Below are 11,130 nucleotides of genomic sequence, written 5' to 3' on the forward strand. Positions count from 1 at the left end.
CACATTGAAAGAAAAATGCACCTTGTTTCTCTTTTTTTTTTTTGCTCTAAGTTCTGCTAAGATGTCCAGAGTTGAGGTCTCAGCTTTCATTCTCACAAGGGGAAGAGGCATTTTCCACATGGACCAGCACCCGAACTGATGTGCAATTCTACACAACTCTTCCAGTCTCATCCCCTGAAAATTCCAGAACCCACTGATACTCACTCTGCACAGAAATGGAGGACTTCTGACTCTCTTTCAAAACATCCAAAGTCAATGTCTTTGCCTGGCATGAATAGAACCCTGAGTCTTCTCTCCACATGGCAGGAATCTGGAGCCCTGGGGAGCTGCTCCAGCCTGACCCCAGAGTCTGACTGTTTCTTAAGAAGCGGAACTGGAGCTGGACATGTGACCTCTGCGGAGGGACCTGGGTCTCACAGGTCAGGGTCAATGGGCTTCCCTCAGTGGGCTTATTGGAGCTGGTTCTCAGCACAGGACGTGGAAACAGCACTGCAAAGGAGGATCAGAGGAACCCCCAGGGCAGTTTGGAACTGCACTGGAGAAAAGCAGTTCCTCTGCAGCACCAGCTAGCAGTTTTGTGGCACCACGTTAATTCAAATGAGAAAGGGAAGCCACTTTTGAGTTCTAACATCCATCAGCACAAAGCACAGTTGTGCTTTCTCTCAATGGCATCGCAGTCCACCCTCTTCTTCCTAATCTACTTCTGCAACCTCAGGAACCCTCCTTTTCACTAACCCTCTTGCAAAACAATGAAAGCCTTACCTTGGACTGGATTCTGACTGTATTGGAAGAAGCTTCACAACATGTTTCCTTATATCCAGCACAGTGATATTCACCATTGTGCTCCAGATTTGCACCATTAATATGCAATTCAGGGCTATTATTAGGTAATATTAGGGCCTTCATTATTCTTGTAAAATACCAAAGTATTCAGTTCTGGTTTTTGCCCTTGCCCGACACCTTAGACGCACGGACTCTCCTTCAAACACATCAAGTGGGCCCTGTAGGATCAGTGAGGCTGTAGGACAAACAAGACCAGGTTATTTGGTTCATCCCATTGTTCCCTCTTTCCTTTCATTATTATTCCAAGGATTCTTAAAATAATTGTCACTTTTTTCTGATTTTAAAATGAATTCATGCAATTTTGAGAAAAGTTGGAAAGTAGAAATATAAGTAAAAGCAATCCATCATCTTACTGCCCATAGATGCTTCCAGTTTTTTTTTTTTCCATGTTCAGGTAAGTGAGAGTCTCTGTGTATTTTTCTTTTTATGGAATTGGAATAATTTTTATTATTTGATAAACTTTGCCTTTCACTTACTATGCTTATAAATATTTTTCTCAGTAATATCATTACTGAACTTGATTTGCAATGGCGACAGTTTCCTTCTGTGGCAGCAATGTAATTCATTAATGAGTCTTCTTTTCTTGATCATTTAGGGTCTTCCATTTGGGAAGATATATATTTATGATCATTTTAGTAGGTAAATGTTTAAGAGAGGAATTGTTATGTTACTATGCTGTTTCCTGTTCACTAAATTAAAGGGCATTGTAACAAGGGTGATACTACTTAAACTTCATAACAGGTGGGTTTTGGGACAAACAGGAAATTCTCTCTCTCTCCATCTGTAGCTATAAGTGTGACAAATCCTTATGCCAAGATTACCCTTATGCCATAAGTAATGTGGCTTAAAACTATACAACTTTATGTACAGGAACTGTTCAAATAAACTTCATTCCCAATTTTTTTTCACCTGAGCAGCTTATAAAACATACTAATTCTTGGACTGCCCTCCATAGGTTATTCATTTTGCAATACCCAGACCCTTATACATGCTAGGCAAGCACTCTATCACTGAGCTACATCCTCAGCCCTTTTAAAGTTTATTTTGAGGCAGCGTCTTGCTAAGTTTCTCAGGCTGGCCTTGAACTTACGGTCTTCCTGCCTCATTCTTCCCTGTAACTGAGACTGTAGGCATGTGCCTCTGTGCCCTGTACACCTATGCATTTTGATTCCAGTTAAATATAAGACAGGGCCTGAGTAACTGTATGATTAAAAACCTTCCCAGGGTTTTCTGGGTGAGATCAAACTTTGGAAAACACAGGGTTAGCCAGGCATGGTGGCTGGTGCATGTCTATAATCTCAGTGAATCAGGGTACTGAGACAGGCGGAGTACAAGTTCCAGGCCCAGCCTGAGCAATTAGCAAGACACTGTCTCAAAATTAAAACTAAAAAGGGATGGAAATATGGCTCAGTAGTAGAGCACCTGTGGATTCCATTCTCCAGTACTCAAAATAAACAAACAACTCCCAGCAAGAAACATGAAAACTACAAATCATCTCTCTACACTCCCTGGGTTGTAGAGAAATTTATTCACTCTGAAGAAATGGTAGTATTTGGGTCATCCATAACCTTTAGCTATAATGTGACAATGATATTCTTCTGGATACACTACTGGAGTCACTGCCCATAGGGCTGATAACTTTTTTCTGGATAATTTCAATTTTCTTAATTTTTATGGTCAAACTTAAGAAGTTAATTCTGTTCCCTGTACACAGAGTCTGTTAACTCCCTTCTTGTTTAACTATAAAGTGGAACAAAATTGTGCATTCCTGAGTTGACCAAAGTGAATGGTATTGGCAGCTTGAGAGAAAATGATCTGAAATAATTTTCTACGGTTTTTATTTCTTTTACTTCTGTCTCACCTTTAGAGAAGTCCAAGTGCACAGTGTTGCTTTCAGGCAAGTCATCAGCCTGGCATTTGTAGTCTCCAGATTTGATGGACGTTTAAGGGCTTGCTCTGTTTTTTAATTCTTCTCTCCCAAGGTACCATTTTGTTGTCTGTGGTGAGTGGGAACTAAATCCTTTGCAGGTCAGATCCATGCCTTTCGCCTTGGAAGAAAACAGTCCATGGAAACTGAAGGGAAATCATGGATTTGGATGGAGTTACTGAGGAGAAGGAGAGAGAAAATGAGTCTGAGGTGGCAGTGCCTACAGTCACAGCAGCAGAGGTTCTTGTGGAATAGATGGGAGGACCTAACTTTGGACAGCGCCTAAGAGGCTCCCTGAGAGGGTCAATGATCACTCAAAGCTGCATGTCAACCAGCAGCACTCACCTACCAGGGGAAGAGCGAGTAGCGATGAGCAACATGAATTCAGGAGGATTTGCTGTGATGTCTATGGTTAGTTATCTGTCATGGAAGTGGGTCATAGAGAAAATTACTCTCACCCCTGACATCTTATCATGCTCCTAAGCACGTGTACACATGCTCTTTCTCTCTCACACACACACAAAACCCCACAGGCTTAGAGACATTAATCCATTTTGAAGAAATTGTAGTGTTTGTGTCATCCATAGCCTTTAGCTGTTATGCGACAATTACATCCTCTGGATATGCTACTTGGAGTCACTGCCCTTTGAACTGAATGAGTTTATCTAGATAATTTCAGTTTTCTTAATTTTTATGTTCAAACTTAAGCTAATTCCATTCCCTATCTGATTATAGACATAGCTTATATAGGCATTGTTAAAATCACAACTTTGCACTCTCCCTAAAAGAATAGGCAAGTTAATCAAGGGATTTTGGTACCGAGAAAAGCTTGAGACTTGCCTAAAAGCTTCATTTTATAAATGATAATTCAAATGTCCAGAAACCCCTCCTTCATAGCTAATTATGGCAGAACAAGAAATGGATAAATTCTCTATTGGAATCCTGAAGGGATCTAGGGTGCAGCTGAAGCGGCTGATTTGGAATTGGGAGAGGAAATGTAGGGTTCTTTTTAAAATTTTTTTTTTCAACTCACCAAGTTGTTCACTGACAGGAGCTGAAATAAATAAATAAATAAATAAATAAATAAATAAATAAATAAATAAAGAGCCAGAGGTTAGCACGGAGCATGGATTCTTCAGTTTTTCAAAGATAATACATTTTCCCATTCCTTTATCACTTCTTTCATTAAAAAATTATTTTAAAAATACTGTTACCTTTCAAAGTACTACAACATATGTCTTGATATATTCTAACATAAATTTAAAAACTGGTATCTGAGACTATCATGCTAATGAAATAAGTCAATCCTCCCAAACCAGAGGCCAATATTCTTTCTGATTATGTGGATGCTAACTCACAATAAGTGGGGAGGGAGGGAAGAATAGAAGTACTTTGGATTTGACAAGGGGGAATGAAGGGACGGCAGGAGGATGGGAAGAGGAAAGACAATAGACTGAATCAGACATTTACTGTCCTGTGTGCACATATGGTTACACAACCAATGTAATTTGACATCATGTACAACCAGAAGAATGAGCAGTTATACTCCATATATGTCTAATATGTCAAAATACATTCTACTGTCCTGTATAAGTAATAAGAACAAATTTAAAAAATGATATCTGCTAGTAAAAAGTTAACCAGTGGGAGAAACAGAAATAAGATGCCCAGGAATATAATAAAGGGTCTAAATACAATAACAGAATTACACTTGAGGGACCTGGAGGACAGAAGGCTACCCAGCCCAGTGTGTAGAGTGTGTATGTGTGTCTTGAAGAGGGTGAGTAACCAGGGAACGGTCCTGAAGGAGGTGATGCTCGAGAAACTATGAATGAAAAAATAAGGACCCGCCAGGCGAGGGGTAGTGTTTGTGCAGCAAGAGATGATGGGAAGAGTGATCAAAACAGGGAGGGCACAGGACTGAAGAAGTGTGACACTGGTGTCCAGGAGTTGGGCGGTTCTGGAAGGCAAGGCAAGACAGGAAAAATAAGATTAAAAGAGGGAATGCAGGGCCTGAGGAGGGAGGTCCATTTTTATTACAAAAGCCCCCAGGAGCCATGGAAAGGTTTCAAGGAGGAGCGTGACAAGCTTAGAATTGGACACCTAGGTGGAGCACTCTGACAGAGGGCGTCCTTCCATGGGAGAGATGTGCAGCATCTAGAAGGCAGGGTGAGAGTGATAATGGTTAATTTTCTCCAGATTGTTTATCCAATAAGGGACATTTATCTTGATTATTCATGATTATAACCATTTTACAGACCAGAAAGCTTAATATCTAGTAGGTGGCAGTTCAGAGTTTTTGAAACCAGATCCTATTTGACCCCCCAAAGTGAATGCTCCTGGCCATTCTCCTATCCTATCCCTCTGTGTTATGCCACACCAGGAGGTGCTTCTATCTCTGGAACATTCCAGCATCTCATGCCACCTTCTATCTGTAGGGGCCCTCTTTTCCTACATCACATCCACTCTGTTCCTCCCACTTCCCCCTCCCATTCCTGCTTTCCCTCTGAGTTTGTGAAGTCTTTACCAGTATTTCTTGTGTAGTTTATTATCTGACCACACCATCCATTGCAAGTTTTGCCTCCACCAATTATTTCACTGGGATCTTGTTCCATAGCTGTTTATTGCACACTGGTTTTGCTAGATGCTCTTCTATAGCTGAACTTCCTGAGCACAGAAATGGTATCTCCCCTATCCTCTCATCATTTCCCAGCATCTGGTATAGTGCTATCCACAGATAATAACTAATTTTTGCCAAACAAATTATTAATAAACATTAAATTCTAATTTTTAAACCTTGGCAAAAATCTAGCCACTTTGTAGCTATGACTTCATAGAGAATTAAGCACAGCCACAGGCACCAAGAGAATGTCATGTGCTTTAAATTTTGCCTTGCCCACTGTACCTACCCCTGTCTCCTACTGTGATCTCAATCTGTCAATCATTGTGGTGACTTGCCCTTTAATGCCCAGGACGAGGATCTGGCTTTGTCATACAAGTAACAAATGCATCTCCTTTCCATAAAGAGAGCAGGCTGTTCTCAGAATTAACACTAAGAATAAGCAGGCAAACCACATTTTTCTAAGGTTTCATGAAAGTTTTGTTAAGGAAAATGTAAGTGAAACCTTTAATTGTCTGATTGCTATGAATTCCTTCTCTGTAAGATTGAAAGATTTTCCATCTGACCACTTTCTTTGAATTCACTAGAGGAAACCCTGGCCTGTACAGTAAAGCATTAACATACAGTCTCCTTATGTGGGAAAGACTGTCAGAGCAGGGGCTGGGCCCCAAGAACGGATCAGGTCCTGGTGGAGGAGAGGAGCTTCCCAGACCCCAACCCAGGCTCATGTTGAGTCATCTACTCACCAGGACCTGTAGAGTCATCCACAGCAGCATGAAGACTGGAACCACCAAGAGCTGAGACTCAAAGACAAGTTTTCTCATAACAGTTTTGATCTTGATCTTACAGTCAGTACACTGTTCACATCAACCTAAGTAACACATCTGAGAAAAATACTTTTTCTAAAAGAGCAACATGCATTAGCAATTCAGAAACTAGGAAGTGGGAGTACCTACATTTAACTACGAATCAGAGTTTCCTGCCCTCTGATTAAAGTGAGAAAACAAGGGTTAGGGTTCTTTAAAAAAACCACATGCCCATTGACCCCATATTTCTGTTGTTGGGAAATTACCTTAAGGAAAGTATGTGAAGATAGTTCTAAAAATGTTTATTGTACTAGTGTTCATTATTACCTACACACTGGAAGCATGGGGCTGTTTAAGAATATTCCAATCCCTCTAAACAATGACAAACCATTAAGAATGAGGCAAACCTAGCTGGGCACAGTAGCACGTGTCTGTAATCCCAGTGGCTTGGGAGGCTGAGGTAGGAGAACAAAAGCTCAAAGCCAGCCTCAGCAAAAGTGAGGTGCTAAGCAACTCAGTGAGACTCTGTCTCTAAATAAAATACAAAATAGGGCTGGGGATGTGGCTCAATGATTGGCCCCTGAGTTCAAATCCGGATACCCCTGCCCCACAAAAAATAATGAGGCAAAACTACACATGCTAAGACAAGACCACCCTGATTAATGGAAGGGGAAAAAAAGTGAGGTGCTGATTGGCATTTGTAATATTATTCCTTTGGTATAGATGAAAAAAATAGAATCTATGTGTATACAAACAAGTACATACTTTTTTTTTTTTCCTGGAAAGCACTCAAAAATGGTTACATTCAAGGCATTATAGGTGAGAAGGAGCCACTTCATTGTGTTTTTCTGTCCTGTTTTACAAATCATCATGTGTATGAATTGCTTTTGTGATTTTTTTAAAAGTCAGGTTTCCGTGCTGGTTGACAAAGTCCCTAAGACATTAGCTGCCACGAGGAATGGCAGTTTCTTTTTCTGAAATATTTTTTCCCACCTTTTCTCTCAGGACTCATACTTTGGTCCACCTAAGGGAACATTTAACTTTGTATCTACTAATGCACATCGCCTTTGGCATATTATGTAACATTAGACCTACTGTGCCCCAAGAAAAACATACATGGGTAAACAGAGATGAATCATCTCAGTTTACTAGAAGAACCTCAAAGGGAACAAAGTCTCTCCCTACATTCCGAGCTAAAACAAATAGTACAGTGTAAATATTCTTATATAGGTCTCAGTGCATGTGCATGGATTTCTACTGGGTGCCTCCCTGGGAGTGGAATTACTACCTCGTTAGTTACGCATATACAATATCCAGTTTAGAAAGTACTGCCAAGTTATTTTCCAAAGTGATTGTGCCACTTCACATTCTACCAAGCAACACAAGAGTTCCCATTGCTCTAGTCCTGGCTAATATAGGTATTGTTAGCTTGTAAATTTTAGCAATTTTGCTGGAATTACCTTAATGAGATTTCAATTTCATGTCCCTGGTGAATTATGAGATTCAGCAGTTTTCTAATTTGTGACTTAGATAACTTTTCTTTATGTAAAATATCTGCTCAAATATCTACCCACTTTCCTATGTTTGGTCTTTCTCATCTTGTTTCACAGTTCTTTTAAACTCTGGATATAGATCCTTTGTTGAATATTGCAAATGTCTTTCCCCAGCCTGGGCTTTCCTTTTTGCTCATCGATAGGGCCTTCTGATTAATGATCATTCTAAACTTTGACGGATTCCAATTCGTCAATCTTTTTCTTTATGGTTAGAAATTTTTACAATCCCTTCTGATTTTGTCTACTCCAAGGCCATGAAGATATTTTTGTAGATTATGTTCTAGTCACTTTTTTCTCTGAATTTTTACACTACTAGAATCTTCAACATGATGCTGAATGAAGTGATAATCAGGTATCCTTTCAGTCTCACAGGGAAAGTTCTTAATGTTTCACCATTAAATAGTATATTTTCTATAGGTGTTTTGGTAGATACTCTTCATTAGATTTAGTGAGTTTCTATTTTTAGTTTGCTAACAGTTTTTCTTTTTCTCCTTCATGATGGATGTTGAGTATTAGTAAATACCTATATGGCATTTATTGAAATGATTTTTTTTATCGCTTGTATGGTCAATTACATTGATGATTACCAATGTAAAATCAATTATGCATTCAACTTGGCCATGATGAGTTTTTTTTTTTTTTTATGAATTACTGGATTTGACTTATAATTTAGTATTTGTGTTCATGAGAAAGATGGACCCAATACTTTTTCTTTCTTGACAAATTTTAGTATAAAAATTATATTGGTTTCATAAAACAAGTTCCTTTTTTCTCTATTGTCCTAAACAGTTTTTGTTGGGAGATTTTAGTGGTAAAGCTAATTGGACCTGAATTTTCACTAGTGTATGTTTGTGGTGTGTATGTGTGTGTGTGTGCTTGTGCATGTGTATGTTTAATTACAGATTTGACTTTGAAATCCAAATAGGTTTATTCAGATACTTTCTTTTTGTGCTATTTGCATATTTCCAGAAATTTGTTCAATTACATTTCAAAACATATTGACATTACTTATAATGTCTTCATGTTGTTTTTAATAGTTCTGAGATCTGTAGTGATATCCCCTTTTTCATTCCTAATTTTAATAACTGTGCTTTCTCATTCTCATCTTTTTTTTTTTAATTCTTGATCAGTCTTTGTAGGGATTCATTGGGGAACTAGACTTTTCAAAAATCCGTTGGCCTTGCAGCAAAATGAAATTAAACTTCTATCTCTCACCCTGTATAAAACTAAACTCAAAATGGATCAAGGACCTAGAAGTTAGACCAGAGACCCTGCACCAAATAGAAGAAAAGGTAGGCCCAAATCTTCATCATGTCAGCTTAGGACCAGACTTCCTTAACTAGACTGACTCCTAAAGCACAAGAAACAAAAGCAAGAATCAGTAAATGGGATGAATTCAATAAAACAAACATCATTACCCTATGTATATGTATGATTACACAAATGGTGTGACTCTACAAACAAGAGAAATGAAAAGTTGTAGTCCATTTGTGTACAATGTATCAAAATTAATCCATTCTGCTATCACTTATAACTAAATACAAACAATAAAAAAAAAAAAAGAAATAATCCAGTTGGGAGCATGCAAGCCTGTAATCCCAGTTGTTGGGAGGCTGAGACAGGAGGAGGTCATGAATTCGAAGCCAGCCTCAACAACTTATCGAGGCCTTAAACAACTCAGCAAGACCCTGTCTCTAAGCAAAATACAAAAAAGACCTGGAGATGTGGTTTAGTGGTTAAATGCCCTTGGGTTCAATCCCCAGTACCCTTCTCCCCATATCCACTTATCCTTAATAATGATTTTCTCTTAAAGTTTTTTTCTTTAGGTCAAGTTTGTTAATCATGTTATTCAAATCTGCATTCTTATGATTTTAGTCTACCTCAGCTCTTGATTTTTCTATGCCATGGCTCCTGGTTTTTATGCAGGTATGTTTTAACTTTAAAGCATTAATAATTTTTATGATGTTTTATTTCTCTTGATTATTCATTGGCTAGTACTATATGGCAGAGGCATTTACTGCTCATGGAATAGCCATATGCTCAACATTTCCAGCTCCCAGATAATAGAGAATCACATGATTTGTGTGTCCAATAAACTGTGGGTGGAAGTGGTGTATACTAATTCCAATACATTATAGATAAATTTATTTAATGCCTTTAGAACTGTATCTGGAACATAAGAACTGCTCAACATGTAAAGATGTTAGAAATTACTATTACTGTTTTGTTATCTACATACTGGAGTGTATAATATTCTCCAGAAAGGGCTCTCTACTTCTGGCTGATTATTAGGCTCCCTAGAACTGCACTGAGTGTTTGGGTTCTGGAGACAGATTTTTGGGTGATTTACTAGTTGTATGACTTCAGGGAAGTCTTTTAAGTCTCTATGCTTCAGTCTCTTTATTTGTAAAATGGGATAACAGTGATTACCTCAAAGGGTTGTAAGTTTGAATGGGTTAGTATGTGTTAAAGGAGTATTAAATACAACAAGCGGGGCACAAACTTGACCTTATACAAAGATATTAGCAAACAAGAGAAGGAAGTACATGGGTTAAATCACAGCACTTTTTATAAAGCAGAGTTAGAAAGAAAAGCCTGCCCCTAAGGACTTTGCTCTCCTTTCCTGTTCTTGGCAGGAGGAAGTCAGGCTTGGATCCCTCATTGTGGCCACCTACAGAGGTGAGAACACAGCCAGACCATAAGCACAGGGCCATGGTCACAGATGCTTCACACTCTGCTGATTTAATACCATTTCCACATCGACTTCTTCAGGTAGTCCTCTCAACAACCCTATGAGATAGTAAAGTAGCTAGAACAATGTCCTCCAAAGATGTCCACACCCCAATCCCTAGACCTAGTTAAGTTACCTTAGATGAAAAAGAGGACTTTTCAGATGTGAAGGTTATGATATTGAGATCTAGATAATCCAGTGGGGGCAATAGAATAATGAATACTTAAAATCAGAGAGCCTTTCCCAGCTGTGGTCAGAGGGAGACCTGACTGTGGAATAATGGCTGGAGAGCTGCCACACTGCTGGCTTTGAAGATGGAAAAGGCGACATGAGCCAAGGAAAGTGGGTGGCCTCTAGAAGCTAGAGAAGTCAAGACACATTAATCTCTACAGTCTCCAGAAGGGTAAGAAGCCTTGCCCACACCTTAATTTTAGCCCCCTAAGACTTGTGTCAGATTTCTGACCTACAGAGCTATAAGATAATCATTTGAATTATTTAACTCTACCGAGTTTGTGGTAATTTGTCACAGCAGCAATAGAAAACTAATAGGAAGGTCCTATTGATTTGAATATTTGTGTCCCTTTCCAAATTAATGTGTTGAAGCACTAATGCACATTGTGAAGAAGATGGGGCCTTTGGAATCATTAGGT

The 11,130-nt window shown here is 38.9% G+C and overlaps 1 long non-coding RNA gene across 1 annotated transcript; it reads right to left on the minus strand.

Moving 5' to 3' along the window:
- Window positions 1-900: 900 nt before the first annotated feature.
- LOC306643334 lies at window positions 901-3,829 on the minus strand. The gene is made up of 3 exons (XR_013758904.1): window positions 3,804-3,829; window positions 2,705-2,948; window positions 901-1,018 (listed from the first exon to the last, which is right to left on the minus strand). It is a non-coding gene; the product is annotated as an uncharacterized lncRNA (long non-coding RNA).
- Between the last annotated feature and the right edge of the window lie 7,301 nt (window positions 3,830-11,130).

Source organism: Sciurus vulgaris, assembly GCF_902686455.1.
Source record: "Sciurus vulgaris genome assembly, chromosome: 1".
NCBI classification, from domain to species: Eukaryota; Metazoa; Chordata; class Mammalia; order Rodentia; family Sciuridae; genus Sciurus; species Sciurus vulgaris.